At 46.6% G+C, this 15,261-nt stretch overlaps 1 protein-coding gene across 11 annotated transcripts in view; it reads right to left on the bottom strand.

Moving 5' to 3' along the window:
- The window catches only part of WDR93 (WD repeat domain 93), a 694,060-nt gene that overhangs the window by 563,630 nt on the left and 115,169 nt on the right, over nt 1-15,261 (bottom strand). The window lies entirely within an intron of this gene.

The raw sequence follows: 15,261 nt of genomic DNA, 5'->3' as shown, positions 1-15,261 counted from the left end.
AGCGCTAACTACACATTTTGCTTACCGGTCAACAACAGATCCCCCGTTTCATTAGACTCATGTTTATTAACTGCATACTCTGCTAAGGCTGCAAAGAGTATAAAGAATCACAATGACCGATTATATATACTATACCGGAGCTGTCTATTCTTCAAACGCCCGATTTTCATAACGCTCCTTACCGCAATAGTGTCTTCAACTGAAGCGCCAGTTTCCCGATTAACTATTCAATTCCTGGGCGGAGCCGGGTCGGCGACCAAGATGGCCGCATGGGGTCCCGGCTCCGCCGACCTTCTCCCCTCGCCGCCCGATTTACCTACATGCCCCGCACAAGAACGGAGCTTTTGTGCGTCGGAAGGGACGCCGTGGTGGGGCGTCCGACTCCGGCGAAATTCGGAGCCCCAGGGAAGAAGATCTGCTCCTCCGCTCTGGGCGGCCCGTCTGATGCCGGCGACCGGGACCTCGCGCTGTTGTGCACCCGGCTGCTGGTTCAATACCAGCAGCCACATTATCCTGTGAGACGCCGATCTCTCACCATGGCGCTCCGTGAACCTCTCGACACCGCCGGAGCCCTCTACAAGACGCGATGCACAGCCCTTTTGTGCTGGATGCTTCTCCCCCCTCCCCCCCAGCGCCTTTCATCGGCAGCCGGACTAAGGGAATGGCGTCGTGTCTCCCTGGAGGTACATTGCATGCCTGTGCGTACTGAACTGTGCTACACGCCCCGGCTCACTTGTGCCAGTGGGGCACGATATCGACGTGTCATTTTCGTGCTGGGGGGGCCTGTGAACAATACCCTGTGGTGGGGGAGACTATTATCCTGTGCTACTTCATAACTGGGGCATCGGTGAATCGTAATTCTGGCGGGGCCGGCGATTCTTCAGCCTTACTGTGCTGCGCTGTGGTGGTGCTTCCTGGGAAAATGGCGACTTGATGGAATCTATCTAGATATGGCGGCGACCGGGTATGTTGGATGCTGAGAGAGGGCGAACGGATATCTCTAAAGGGCCGTTTCATTCTATTCTGGAAATGGCGTGAGACTGTTCCGGTTATTTTTAACCAATGCTTACTTGTAAGCCATCACTAGTTTTGCCCGTTACTGCTTGCGAGATAAATGTTGCTCTCCCCTGCGAAGGGGCTACGGCCGGTGATGGATGGGACTTCCTGGTGGCTGCAGTGTGGACATGCTTCCTTTGAATACTCCTGGGAGGTTCGCAGCAGATCGACTACAGTATACTTGGCCCCGTGGATGGCGGTTGCTGGCGATCGATGGGCCGCTCCTTGTGACTTTTACGAGACTTTGGTTTCTCCTGGACTGACCTGGGTGCTCCAGTTCGTGCTTTCCACCTGGCCCGACATCTCAAGACGTGTGCGATCTGTACCATCGATCCTGGGGGCCCGTGGGTCTCAAGTGTGCTCCGGGTGCCATTGTCACTACTGGGGAGTTCCTCACCCTCCTGTGTGAATTGAACTGCGTAGCGATTACATCATCCTGTTTTAGTGGGTGCTCCTACTGTTCTGACTTTAATTTTAAGTAATCGAATGTTATGTGGCGGTGGGGGGAGGGTCGGGGTTCCCACACTGGGAATCTCCCTCACATTTCTTTCCCATTCGTGGGTTGTTGGTTTTCTTCTTTTCCTTCTTCTTTTTACCTTTTGTGTTTTATCCCCTTTCTTCTTGTTTCTCTTATTCTCTTGTCTATATTTCGGGTTCCTAATGGGCGACAGGCACGCTGCTAGGGGGTGGGCCGTAGCCACATGCAGGGGTGCGGGGTGGGGGGATGGGGAAGGGGTGTTGTTGTTTTTTATTGTTTTTTGTTCCTATGGCCTTCTTTATTCTTCTTGGTTTTGGCTGTATTCCTCTTTCCCTTTTCTTTTTCTTTCTTTTGTACTTCGTTTTCCTTTTTAATTTTTTCGTATATTTTAGATCAGACGGGGGGTCGGGTGGTGTTCTTTTTGGGGAGGATTTAGCACTTTGTGCTTATGTTGTTTGCACTGTGTATTGGAATTTGTGTGTACGGCGTTGATATTAGTACACAGCCATTGAATGCTCGCATATCCTGTTTTCACTTCCCAATTATATTTCTTAGAGGGCGTGTATCCTCCTACATGGCTTGTTCCAAGTAAAACTCGCTTTATTGTATGACACTGGATCCTTTCTTCCTGCTGTAAGAATGTGCCCTCTCACATCCTGCTATATAGTGGTTAAGTTTGCAAATAAATCCTGAAGTGATATATCGACTGGGTGGGCACTGACTGGCGCGGAATGAAGTATAGTGTTTATGTATCCTGCCTACAATGTTCAACGCACAAATCCTAACTATTGCTGCTCCTTTAATTGATACTATGTCGTATGGCTCGCCCTTTCGGTTGTTTGGTCTGAATGTATGACACCTCTTTAAATTTATAAAATGAAACCAACGTTATTCTTCTTATGTCTGCTGCTAATACACCGTAGCGCTCTTATTTTTAGCTTTTCCGCATAGTAAGACGACCTGGAATGTTGTTGATTGTCATAGCGGCCGGCCCGTAGTGGTTGTAGGCAGACGCTGTGTAGTATGCATAAGATAAATAAAGGTTTTCACAAAAAAAAAAAAAACTATTCAATTCCTCCCGGTCGCAATGCCGACTCCTTCGATCTCTCATAGCGCTCTACTTCCATGTATACTTAATCGCGTACACTCGCGAGATTTTGGAAATTTCGGCGCGACGTCCGCAGGCGCCATATTAAAATGGATACTCATTGTACACAATGGTATCAGGTATAATGAAGCAATGAAAATCTGTGTTGACACAATTATTAAAGGGTAAATTATGTTTCTACAAAGATATCTCTGCTCAATTTATAAAACCAAAAATGCTGAAGATCGAATCTATTAGCCCTAATGTTAAGCGTAAATCAATAGTGCATATCAATGCAACTTGATTCTTCTTTTATTTCTTTATTTCGGCCAAACGGCCATAAAAGACACACATATATGCATACATTAAATCATATATCATAACAATATACGTGCATCAATTCATTTAAAACAATAATTTCAGTAATGGAGTGCAAGTTAATTTTCACCAATCAAATCATAAACATCATTCATTTAGCAGCAAAGTTCAGTTTTTAGCAGCAAAGTTCAGTATTTAAAATTAAAATTAATCCAGCTTTAAAGGACCTGTCCCAATTTCTTTCGGACAATAAACACAGAGTAGAGAAACCTACTGATACTGAATACAATAAACTGTGCAGTATTGGTTTTTAGGATCCTGTATGCTGTGAAACAGGATCTGGTTCCTAAGAGAACACACATGGGTTTAAGCCATCTTTTCCGAGCTTTCAAATATGCTTTGCATATAAACAGCATATGGACCTCATTCTCCTTACATAAATCTGAGCACATAGGACATCTCTCACTTGTACTATTAGGACAATACGGTTTTTTCTTTGTCCAACGCTCAATGTTGGAATTCAGCATGAGATTCCCATACCTAAACTTCAGGAAAAGAGTCTTAGCAACAGGGGGCTCTATTTCGTCCAAGAAGGATTCAAAACACGGTTCACTTTTGAAGGATAAAAAGTGTTTAGTTAAAGTGCCAATTCTACTTTCAGACCAACTTGCTAATAGATCTTCCCATCTAGAAGATCTAGAAATAACTTCTATTATTGGGAATACTATGGGTCATGTGAAACAAAGATATAGACCATGTATAACAGAAATGATGTGTTTACTTTTAAGCCTCATAATGAATCTCTAGAATTAAAAACATCATGATGCATTAATCATCCAAGAAGAACTTTAGTACGATCTCATGAGGAACATCACTTTATTTATGGGAAGATCTATTAGAATGTTGGTCTGTAGTGGAACTCACTTAGAATCGAATTGCATTGATATGCACTATTGATTGTTGCTAAACATTGGCGCTAATAGATTCGATCTTCAGCATTTTTGGTTTTATTAATTGAGCAGAGATATCTTTGTAGGGTCTTATTCAAAGTTGCCTTTTTTTGGGCTTACTTTGAACATAAATTGTCTTTTACCATTTCGTTATAATAATTGACGTGTTTTTTATTGTATATTATTCACGGAATTTGTCCTTACCTTCACACACACAAATTGTATTATTTATTTTTTCAGTATCTGTTCCATTACATTGGCCAGATTCTCTTTACTCAACTTGACTGCACCACTGAAAGACTAATCGCCCATTACAATTGGTGAGAATCTCACGCTATACTTTCCGGAAAATTTGTTACTAGCCAACTGTGACTTTAGGAATTTTGGGTTACTGCTCAGAGTTTTGTTTGTCCTTTAATAGTTACTCCTCCATCCCCATCTTTTCTTCTATTACTCCTTCTCACACCTATTGATTCTCTACTCCACCCTCCCCCCCTTTTTTAAGCCTGCCCCCCCCATGTGGGCTCAAGACTCTGTTGTCTCAATTTTAGATTTGTCTTTGTTTGTACATAATTCTGTTTAGCAATGTGGTTATTGTATTTATTGTGTCCTTCCAGGTGTTGTGTCATCTTTTTGCTTTTTTGAATGCTGTATTTTGTTTTGTAGTACCTGTTTCTTTTTAAATGTGACTGTCTTTTTGTTAGTATGTGTTATTAATATATATGTATATTTCACGTTTGTTTCAGCCCTGACGAAGCTCCCGTGGTTGGGGAGCGAAACGCGTTGGCTGTCTTGTGCACTTTGAGAACAAGAAAAGAAAAAGAAAAAATAATTTTTGAACAAACTTTGGTTCAGTTGATTGACTTTGAACTTGGTGCTGCCTCCATTCTTTTTTGAAACATTGGCGCTAATAGATTCGATCTTCAGCATTTTCGGTTTTATTAATTGAGCAGAGATATCTTTGTAGAAACATAATTTACACTTTATTAATCGTGTAAATACAGATTTTCATTGCTTCATCATACCTGATACCATTGTGTACAATGAGTATCTGTTGGACCTGGGGTCATCAGTCCACATAGGGTAGCCTGGCACAAAGCAAGAACGGCTAATCTCCAAAGGCAATTGTGTTGTGCTTACATTACTCACTCACAGTATTCCAGTGTAGCACCATCAAAAACTAACTGACACTACACCAGTTTAGAAAAATACGAGCTGTTTTATAAAGTTCTCTTGGTTTCTTAGCAGTGTTTAGATTACATTCATAAATTAGCTCTGCTTCAGATTATCAGTACATTCACAATTACACTTGGCATCAAGGACACATTCCTTCCTCCAGTGGAAAGGGGCTCAGTAGTAATTCTTGGTCCTATATGTATGCATTGAATAACTCACAGATTTAGTTGAAGCAAATTACAATTGACAACTTCTCTACAGTACCTCACAACTGTACCTCTTTCTCTGAGAAGTTCAACGTTATTACAGGCAGTAAGTTACAGTATTCTAATAATTCCTCACATTTGCCCGCCAATACCTGGGTTCACAGCAGGCATCTAAAGAAAGTTAGACAAGATATTTCGTCAGTTCCTCCCACCATTAGGATTGTTCTGGATTCACAGGGGCTATCAGAATGTCCCCGTGAACTCTTAGGCTCCAAATAACTTTTCAAACCACAAAGGCAATTCCCTTTAATCAATGCCTTTCTAACCTCGGATCCACCCTGCTACCCCAGCCCTCATTAGCGATAATTACAGCCTCCTTCCGGCTTCTCTTTCCCACACGTGACCATAAATAACAAGGCAGGAATTCACAACAATGAGTCTTGTATTGAGGTAGTAGGGCTCGTTGCGTAGGTTACAGGTGTAGAGTGTTCCCAACCGGCGTGTCACTGTACAGGCTCGGTTTATTGTCAAAGTTCCAAGTCATTACGGGCAGGTCGGGTAATTCCACTTCTCCCCTCCCGCCACAAATCTTATGATACGTGTGAGGCCCCCTCAGCCCCTGGGGCTTAACACTTAACTCCAGGCCTTACCGGGTGTTTGGCAGATTGTCCCAGACCCCACACTCCTTCACGCGACCTGAGCGGGTCGCGCCGCAGCTAAGCCGTGATGATTCCCGCCCCAGCGCTTCAGCCACACTACAGCTGACTGGGCCGAGACTTCACCGCGTCTTCCGCAGCTCTCTCAGCTCCGTCGTCAGCAAGGGCGGGCACTAGGCGGAACAGCCTCTTCCGATCTCCGCCCTCGCAGTCCTCCGCGACTCCGCCTCTCAACCCTCTGCTCTGCCGATGGAAAACCGGGCCCTCCCCACACAATCTCCTCAATGGGGGCCCGTGACTGGTCGGTGACACTCCAGCGTTATGGTTCTCCGATAGCAGCCGCGACCAGGTAGGATTCTCTTCGCGACCTCGGGACCACAGGGATCACGTGAGGCAGCAGCGGTAATGCTACTAACGTTCTTCCCCACACTCCTGACAGGACAGTACAGATGAGGCCACAAGGAAAAGGGGGGCAACTAATCAGTCTCTTTCTTGGTCAGTGGCTCTTCCTAGGCTATTTCCTCAATTATTCACGGACAGTTCAGGGTCGTCCTGCTCCGGGGCACTAACGGGTCCTGAAGGTTACTGTAGATCTCCAGATTGGTGACAGGCTCAGTCACTAAGTAGGGGGCTACGTCAGTCAAGTGAAATAGACGGCCCGTGGGACGATCTAACCCTATGCTCAGTGCGCTGTCCTCCCCACTCTACCGCTTCACTCCTCACCAGGTTCTACTCAAGCTCTCTGGTCACTCCTAAAATGGCCGCCCTGGTTCTGACCTTTATATAGACTGGCCCTGGCTACTGGAACCAGCTGGAAGGTTCTAGAATCTTCCCATTGAAGTCCTATGGCTCTACCTCTGAGGTAATCAGTTGTGGCAGTTACCAGCCACCATTTTGTGTGACTAAATTTTCACCATTATAAGGGAACACCTAGGCCTCAAAAAGTTATAGGGACAAGGTAGCACCTAACCCCTATGTCAACACCAAATATTTCCAGTGAACATAAAAATGAAAAGTACTAGGAGGCAAAAAGGGACAAAATAAATAAATATTAGGAGGGACCACCCAAAGGGCTGACAGGTCTAACACGCGTCCCCCCCCCAGCTGAAAGTGGGGAGAGCTACCCAACCCCTTGGGAGTTCTCATCACTAAGGCGGAAATACCTAGAGAGACCGTCTGCATTGGCGTGGTCCACTCCAGGCCAATGTTCCACCCGGAAGTCCATTCCCTGTAGGGAGATAGACCATCTCAACAGCTTGGGATTTTCTCCCTTCATTTGCATCAGCCAACGAAGGGGTCGGTGGTCTGTCTGAACCAGGAAGTGCGAGCCAAACAGGTGTAGCCGCAACTTCTTCAAAGCCCATACCACTGCAAAGGCTTCCCGCTCAATTGCACTCCACCTCTGTTCCCGGGGAAGCAGTCTCCTGGACAGGAAGACAACAGGTTGATCCAGACCCTCTTCATTGAGTTGCGATAACACTGCCCCAATGCCATGTTCTGATGCGTCTGTTTGGACAATGAATTCCTTAGAAAAATCCGGAGCTCTCAGGACTGGAGCCGCACACATTGCTTGTTTTAAGGTGTCAAAGGCTTGCTGACAAGCCTCTGTCCAGACTACCCGTCGGGGTTGCCTTTTGGATGTGAGTTCAGTTAGGGGTGCCACAATTGTGCCATACCCCTTCACAAAGCGACGGTAGTAACCGGTGAGGCCCAGGAAAGCTCGGACCTCAGTTTGAGTCTTGGGGGGCTCCCAAGCCATGATAGCCTCAATCTTCGCCTGGAGGGGCTGCACCGTTCCCCTGCCCACCAAGTGGTCTAGGTACACCACCGACCCCTGCCCGATCTGACATTTACTGGCCTTGATTGTCAAGCCAGCCTGTTTCAGGGCCTGGAGAACAGCTTGTAGATGACACAAATGGTCCTCCGAGCTGCTGCTGAAGACAGCAATGTCATCCAGATATGCAGCGGAGAAGGCCTCCATCCCGGAGAGGACCTCGTTCACCAGCTGCTGAAAGGTGGCAGGAGCGTTCTTGAGCCCAAAGGGCATTACACAGAACTGGTAGTGGCCCTCAGGCGTGGAGAAGGCTGACCTTTCCTTGGCTCCATCTGTAAGGGAGATCTGCCAGTACCCTAATGTGAGGTCAAAGGTACTCAAGTATTGGGCAGCTCCCAGCCGGTCAATGAGTTCATCCACCCTAGGGATCGGATGTGCATCAGTTTTGGTCACTGAATTCAGTCCCCTGTAATCCACACAGAACCTTAGTTCAGGAGTGGTGCCCGGTGGGGCAGCTTTTGGTACCAGAACCACCGGACTGGACCAGGGGCTACTTGAAGGTTCAATTACTCCTAGCTCCAGCATCTTAGTGACTTCACTGTGGATGCTGGCCTTCACCTTGTCTGACAGCCGGTAGATCTTATACTTCACAGGTGGGCTGTCTCCTGTGTCCACATCATGGGTACACAGGTGGGTCCTTCCCGGGACAAGGGAGAACAGCGAGGAATATTGCTCCAGGACCTGCGGCAGTCCCTCCGCTGTTCAAGAGTCAGGGATGGTGAGAGGATCACTCCCTCCACCGACCCATCCTTTTCCTGAAACGAAAAAAGATCAGGGAGAGGTTCGCTTTCCTCTTCCTCTGCTCCATCAGTCACCATCATCAAGATGACCTCGGGCCTCTCATGGTGGGGTTTGAGGCGATTGGCATGGAGCACCCGATGGGGCTGCCGGGGGGTCTTAAGATCCACTAGATAAGTGGCCTTACCCTTTTTCTCGATCACCTCAAAGGGGCCTGTCCAGCGATCCTGGAGGGCACTCAGCTCTCCAGGTTCCATCACCCACACTCTCTGGCCAGGCTCCAACTCCACAGGGTGAGCATTGTGGTCATACCACTCCTCCATCACTGCTTGGCTGGCTTCCAAGTTGTCAGAAGCTTGCTTCCACAACTTAGCCATTTGGCTCCGGAAGGCCAGCATATAGCTCACCACATCCTGGGAAAGCTTCCTATGAGTCTTTTCCCATCCGTCTTTCACCAGGCTGAGAGGTCCACGCACAGGGTGCCCATACAGAAGTTCGAAGGGGCTGAAGCCCACTCCCTGCTGTGGCACTTCCCTGTAGGAAAACAACAGACAGGGTAGGAGGACATCCCATTTCCTCCGCAGGCTCTCAGGCAGACCTCTGATCATGCCTTTCAAGGTTTTGTTGAACCTTTCCACTAGACCACTGGTCTGTGGGTGGTAAGGAGTGGTGAACCGGTAGGTAACCCCACACTCCTTCCACATAGCCCGCATGTAAGCTGACATGAAGTTGGTCCCCCTGTCGGACACAACTTCCTTGGGGAATCCCACTCGGGTAAAGATCCCCATCAGGGCCCTAGCCACTGCAGGTGCAGTAATGGTCCTCAGAGGAATTGCCTCTGGGTACCGTGTGGCGTGATCCACCAGAACCAGGATAAACCTGTGACCAGCTGAAGTTGGTGGATCCAATGGCCCCACAATGTCGATGCCGACCCTTTCAAATGCCGACCCTTTCAAAGGAGGTGCTAACGACAGGAAGTGGTTCCAAGGGAGCTTTCAGCTTCACCCCTGTTTTCCCACTGGCTTGGCAAGACACACATGTCCGGCAGTAAGTGTCAGACGCCACCTTCATCTGATGCCAATAAAAGTGGGGGACAAGCCGGACAAAAGTCTTGTCCTGACCCAAGTGTCCTGCCAAGGGTATGTCATGAGCCAGTTCTAAAAGAAAGGCTCGGTAACGTTGAGGGACAACCAAGGCCCGTGACGAACCGTGCACTGGTGCCTTGGGTTCACTGTAGAGGAGTCCATCCTCCCAGTAAATGTGGTAGTTCCCAGTAACGTTACCTGCTGCCTGGGTTTCGGCCTGTTGCCTCAGTACCTCCTTTCAAGCATTGTGCTCCGTATCATTCCCCAACAGACAAGCAACTGGCAAGGCAGGGCTTACGGCATGAGGGTTTCTTGGCGGGTTAGCCTTGGGAATGAATCCTGTTCCCTTTCCCTGGAAACTGTTTTGGGGGTCTCTTGAGAACTCCCTCTTTTTATCTCCCCCTCTTTCTTCTGGGGAGCGCACTGTCCGGTCCTTTGGGAATCCCCTCCAGTCCCCTTTGAGGACACCCGGGTACTAACCCAGATGTCCGCCTCCTCAGCAAGCTTCCGGGGGCTGGTCAGCTTGCTGTCCACCAGGTGTTGTCGCAGCTCGGGAAAACATTTCTCGAGTAGGTGCTCCTTGAGGATAAGATCATACAACCCCTCGTAGTCCCCCACCTCGCTGCCTTGCACCCAACCCTCTAGGGGCTTCTTTGCATAGTCTAGGAAATCCACCCAATTCTGTGTGGCCAGTTTGTGACTGCTCCTAAACTTCTGACGGTACTTTTCGGGAGTCAGCCCAAACTTTTTTATCAGCGCCACTTTCATGGTGGGGCAGTGGGTCTGCTCCCCCTGCTCTAGGGCCAAAAGTGTATCCCTTCCTGCAGGAGGCATGTATTTGTACAAGCCACCCCCCAGTGTTTTTCCAATATCCCATGGGCTCTTAAGGAGACCTCATAGGCAGCCAACCATTCCGCAATGTCATCCCCTGCGCTGTAGCTGGCGACTACGTCCTTTGGCAAATACGGTCTGGGTTCCCTGGTTGTGTCTTTAGATTTGCTGCCACCAACAGGAATATTGGGAGTCCCTATTTGCAGGACCTTGAGGTCTAACTCTCTGAGACTCAATTCGTGAGCCAGCCTCTTTTCCTCCCTCTCCTTCTCCAATCTCGCTAACTCCCACTTTAACTGCCTTTCTTCTCTCCGGTCTGTTAGTTCAGCTTCAGTTAAGCTCCTCACAGAGACACTGCTGCCCTCCCTTGAGAGTGTTCTGGGACCTGTCAGTAGGTTCTCCCTCCCAGGTTGGTACAATACATCTACCCCGATGTCAGTGTCCTGGTCTCTCTCTCCCTCTTCCTTCTCCCCTTCTGGATGAGCTTCCACCCATGCCCTCAGGCTAGTTTGAAGTTCACTCTTTTTCGCACCTCGCTTGAAAAATACCCCCTTTCTCTGACAAAATTCTCTGAGTTGTGCCGCAGTATAGGTCTCCAACTCTTCCAAATCAAATTCCATTTTGCCAACAGGTTATCAAACAGCCACTTGGAAGAATTCAAGGAAGGGTATCACGTGAGGGCTTCCCCCACCCACCACCAGGAAAGAATTTGGAAAAGCAGAACTGTAATTAGGGAGTCCGCTAGGAGAAAACTCCAGGTGTAGGCCTGTGGTACACACTGCGTTACTACTAAGTGGAGGCAAGCACAAGCTCTAATCCCACCACTGATCACCAATTATGTTGGACCTGGGGTAGCCAGTCCACATAGGGTAGCCTGGCACAAAGCAAGAACGGCTAATCTCTAAAGGCAATTGTGTTGTGCTTACATTACTCACTCACAGTATCCCAGTGTAGCACCATCAAAAATAACTGACACTACACCAGTTTAGAAAAATACGAGCTGTTTTATAAAGTTCTCTTGGTTTCTTAGCAGTGTTTAGATTACATTCATAAATTAGCGATGCTTCAGATTATCAGTACATTCAGAATTACACTTGGCATCAAGGACACATTCCTTCCTCCAGTGGAAAGGGGCTCAGTAGTAATTCTTGGTCCTATATGCATGCATTGAATAACTCACAGATTTAGTTGAAGCAAATTACAATTGGACAACTTCTCTACAGTACCTCACAACTGTACCTCTTTCTCTGAGAAGTTCAACGTTATTACAGGCAGTAAGTTACAGTATTCCAATAATTCCTCACATTTGCCTGCCAATACCTGGGTTCACAGCAGGCATCTAAAGAAAGTTAGACAAGATATTTCGTCAGTTCCTCCCACCATTAGGATTGTTCTGGATTCACAGGGACTATCAAAATGTCCCCGTGAACTCTTAGGCTCCAAATAACTTTTCAAACCACAAAGGCAATTCCCTTTAATCAATGCCTTTCTAACCTCGGATCCACCCTGCTACCTCAGCCCTCATTAGCGATAATTAAAGCCTCCTTCCGGCTTCTCTTTCCCACACGCGACCATAAATAACAAGGCAGGAATTCATAACAATGAGTCTTGTATCGAGGTAGTAGGGCTTGTTGCGTAGGTTACAGGTGTAGAGTGTTCCCAACCGGCGTGTCACTGTACAGGCTCGGTTTATTGTCAAAGTTCCATGTCATTACGGGCAGGTCGGGTAATTCCACTTATCCCCTCCCGCCACAATTCATATGATACGTGCGAGGCCCCCTCAGCCCCTGGGGCTTCACACTTAACTCCAGGCCTTACTGGGTGTTTGGCAGATTGTCCCAGACCCCACACTCCTTCACGCGACCTGAGCGGGTCGTGCCGCAGCTAAGCCGTGATGATTCCGGCCCCAGCGCTTCAGCCACACTACAGCTGACTGGGCCGAGACTTCACCGCGTCTTCCGCAGCTCTCTCAGCTCCGTCGTCAGCGAGGGCGGGCACTAGGCGGAACAGCCTCTTCCGATCTCCGCCCTCTCAGTCCTCCGCGACTCCGCCTCTCAACCCTCTGCTCTGCCGATGGAAAACCGGGCCCTCCCCACACAATCTCCTCAATGGGGGCCCGTGACTGGTCGGTGACACTCCAGCGTTATGGGTCTCCGATAGCAGCCGCGACCAGGTAGGATTCTCTTCGCGACTTCGGGACCATAGGGATCACATGGGGCAGCAGCGGTAATGCTACTAACGTTCTTCCCCACACTCCCGACAGGACAGTACAGATGAGGCCACAAGGAAAAGGGGGGTAACTAAACAGTCTCTTTCTTGGTCAGTGGCTCTTCCTAGGCTCTTTCCTCAATTATTCACGAACAGTTCAGGGTCATCCTGCTCCGGGGCACTAACGGGTCCTGAAGGTTACTGCAGATGTCCAGATTGGTGACAGGCTCAGTCACTAGGTAGGGGGCTACGTCAGCCAAGTGGAATAGCCGGCCCGTGGAACGATCTAACCATATGCTCAGTGCGCTGTCCTCCCTACTCTACCGCTTCACTCCTCACCAGGTTCTACTCAAGCTCTCTGGTCACTCCTAAAATGGCCGCCCTGGTTCTGACCCTTATATAGACTGGACCTGGCTACAGGAACCAGCTGGAAGGTTCTAGAACCTTCCCATTGAAGTCCTATGGCTCAACCTCTGAGGTAATCAGTTGTGGCAGTTACCAGCCACCATTTTGTGTGACTAAATTTTCACCATTATAAGGGAACACCTAGGCCTCAAAAAGTTATAGGGACAAGGTAGCACCTAACCCCTAGGTCAACACCAAAAATTTCCAGTGAACATAAAAATTAAAAGTACTAGGAGGCAAAAAGGGACAAAATAAATAAATAATAGGAGGGACCACCCAAAGGGCTGACAGGTCTAACAGTATCCATTCTAAGATGGCGCCTGCGGTTGTCGCGAAAACATTTACAAAATCTCGCAAGTGTACGCGATTTAGTATACACTGAAGTAGAGCACTATGAGAGTCGGCATTGCGACCAGGAGGAATTGGATAGTTAATCGGGAAACTGGCGCTTCAGTTGAAGACACTATCGCAGTAAGGAGCGTTATGAAAATTGGGCTTTTGAAGAAGAGACAGCTTCGGTATATACGATCAGTCATTGTGATTCTTTATACTCTTTGCAGCCTTATCAGAGTTTGAAGTTAACAAACAGACGTCTGATAAAACGGAGGATCTGTTGTTGACCGGTAAGCAAAATGTGTAGTTAGCGCTGAACGCGTTCACACAATTACGGAGACAACTAGAGTAATTGCACTTCGTTGTTTATACAGTTCACAGCAGGAAGTTGTCGTCAGTCTTTTAGAATTTGTGAAGGCGTGAAGCATCAAACGGTAAGAAGGTATGGGCAGTCATGCACATTATCTTTATAACGTCACATATAGAATGATTTACGTGAGGACCAAAGGTAACGATGATCATGAAGATTAAAAAGATTGGTTGGTTCCTTCTGTGCTTGAGTAATACTAAGGTTATGAGCTAAACGATAAAGGTCTGCATCATGAACACATTCTAATATAACAACCATGTGTTGCTTTTTAGAGGATAGTTGATAATAGCTAACACAGAGTCCACGGCTGCTCAGTTAGTGGTGTATATAAAGTTCATCGAAAGAGTATTCACCAATCGTTCTTAAAGTGATACTTACAGTTTCACACATTTAAAAAAAAAGTCAAATGATAAATGAAAGTGCTTTGAAAAATTAAGATATTTGATTGTTTAATGTGCTTTAACATTGGTAACACAAAATGCGAAAAATTGCTATTATATATGTTTTTTTAAAGATCATTGGCCCCTGAAGTAGGGACAGGTCATCCCGAAATGCTTTGGGCTGCGACACAACTGGGTATTGTTTTCCCTTTTTTGTAATACATGTATAATTATAATGTAATGACTTGACATGATTGTTAAACCAATGGAAATATATATTTTTTATGATGATTACATGAAATATATGGATTGTAAACACAAATGATGGATTTGAGTAATTGAAATTAAATCAGATTAGAGAGTAGTATTTATCCCCAAACGCTGTGCACTAGTGAGTCCAGGTGGCCCAAGTGGTACCTGGCCCCCTTTTGGTGTTTAGATACATATGCGCAGACAGACATAGGCCACTAGTGCACGCAACACAATTTCAAACAAAACAAATATTGTGTTAAAAATTTGTTTAAAACAGGTGTGCACAATCTACACTCTCATTTAGATTTGGAGAAAGTGGAATTTCTACTTGCAGGTAGTGGTGTGCACAATTATACTTGGACCAATACGGTCTTTATCCAACTTATTCCAGTTCAAAGAAAAATTCTTTGAAAGTTCATCTCGATTTCAATCAGAAATGTATTTATTTCATTGTTTTTTGATTCTTCATTAAAGCAATTCAATTATCTGTAGCAACTTCAAACTTGTACATTCCACATCTACCAGATGCATTTCGGGTCTTAATTGACCCTTTCTCAGGGGTCTGTATTGGAAAAAACAAGGAAATACAATGAGCCCGTCGGCCATATATTTAAGGATCTGTCATAACCATTACAATGTTTACTTAGCAATGTAATATCATTCTATGTCCTGATAATTCAATACACACTATCACATTCTGTCCCAAAGTTAACTTCGTGTTCACCAAATTCCATCATGACATTTCCACCTTTTCAAATAGCTTATGAACGAAGAAATAATAAAAGTGATAAAAGTGAAGTGAACTGAATGCGCGATAAACTTACTACTGAACAAAACCAACTTATTATACTTGCTGCGTGGTTACCTATTCGTTCTGTTAAACTTTGTTCGAACACAC

Source organism: Lissotriton helveticus, chromosome 3_1 (genome assembly GCF_964261635.1).
Source record: "Lissotriton helveticus chromosome 3_1, aLisHel1.1, whole genome shotgun sequence".
Taxonomy (NCBI): domain Eukaryota; kingdom Metazoa; phylum Chordata; class Amphibia; order Caudata; family Salamandridae; genus Lissotriton; species Lissotriton helveticus.
This window is presented reverse-complemented; position numbering and strand designations above follow the sequence as displayed.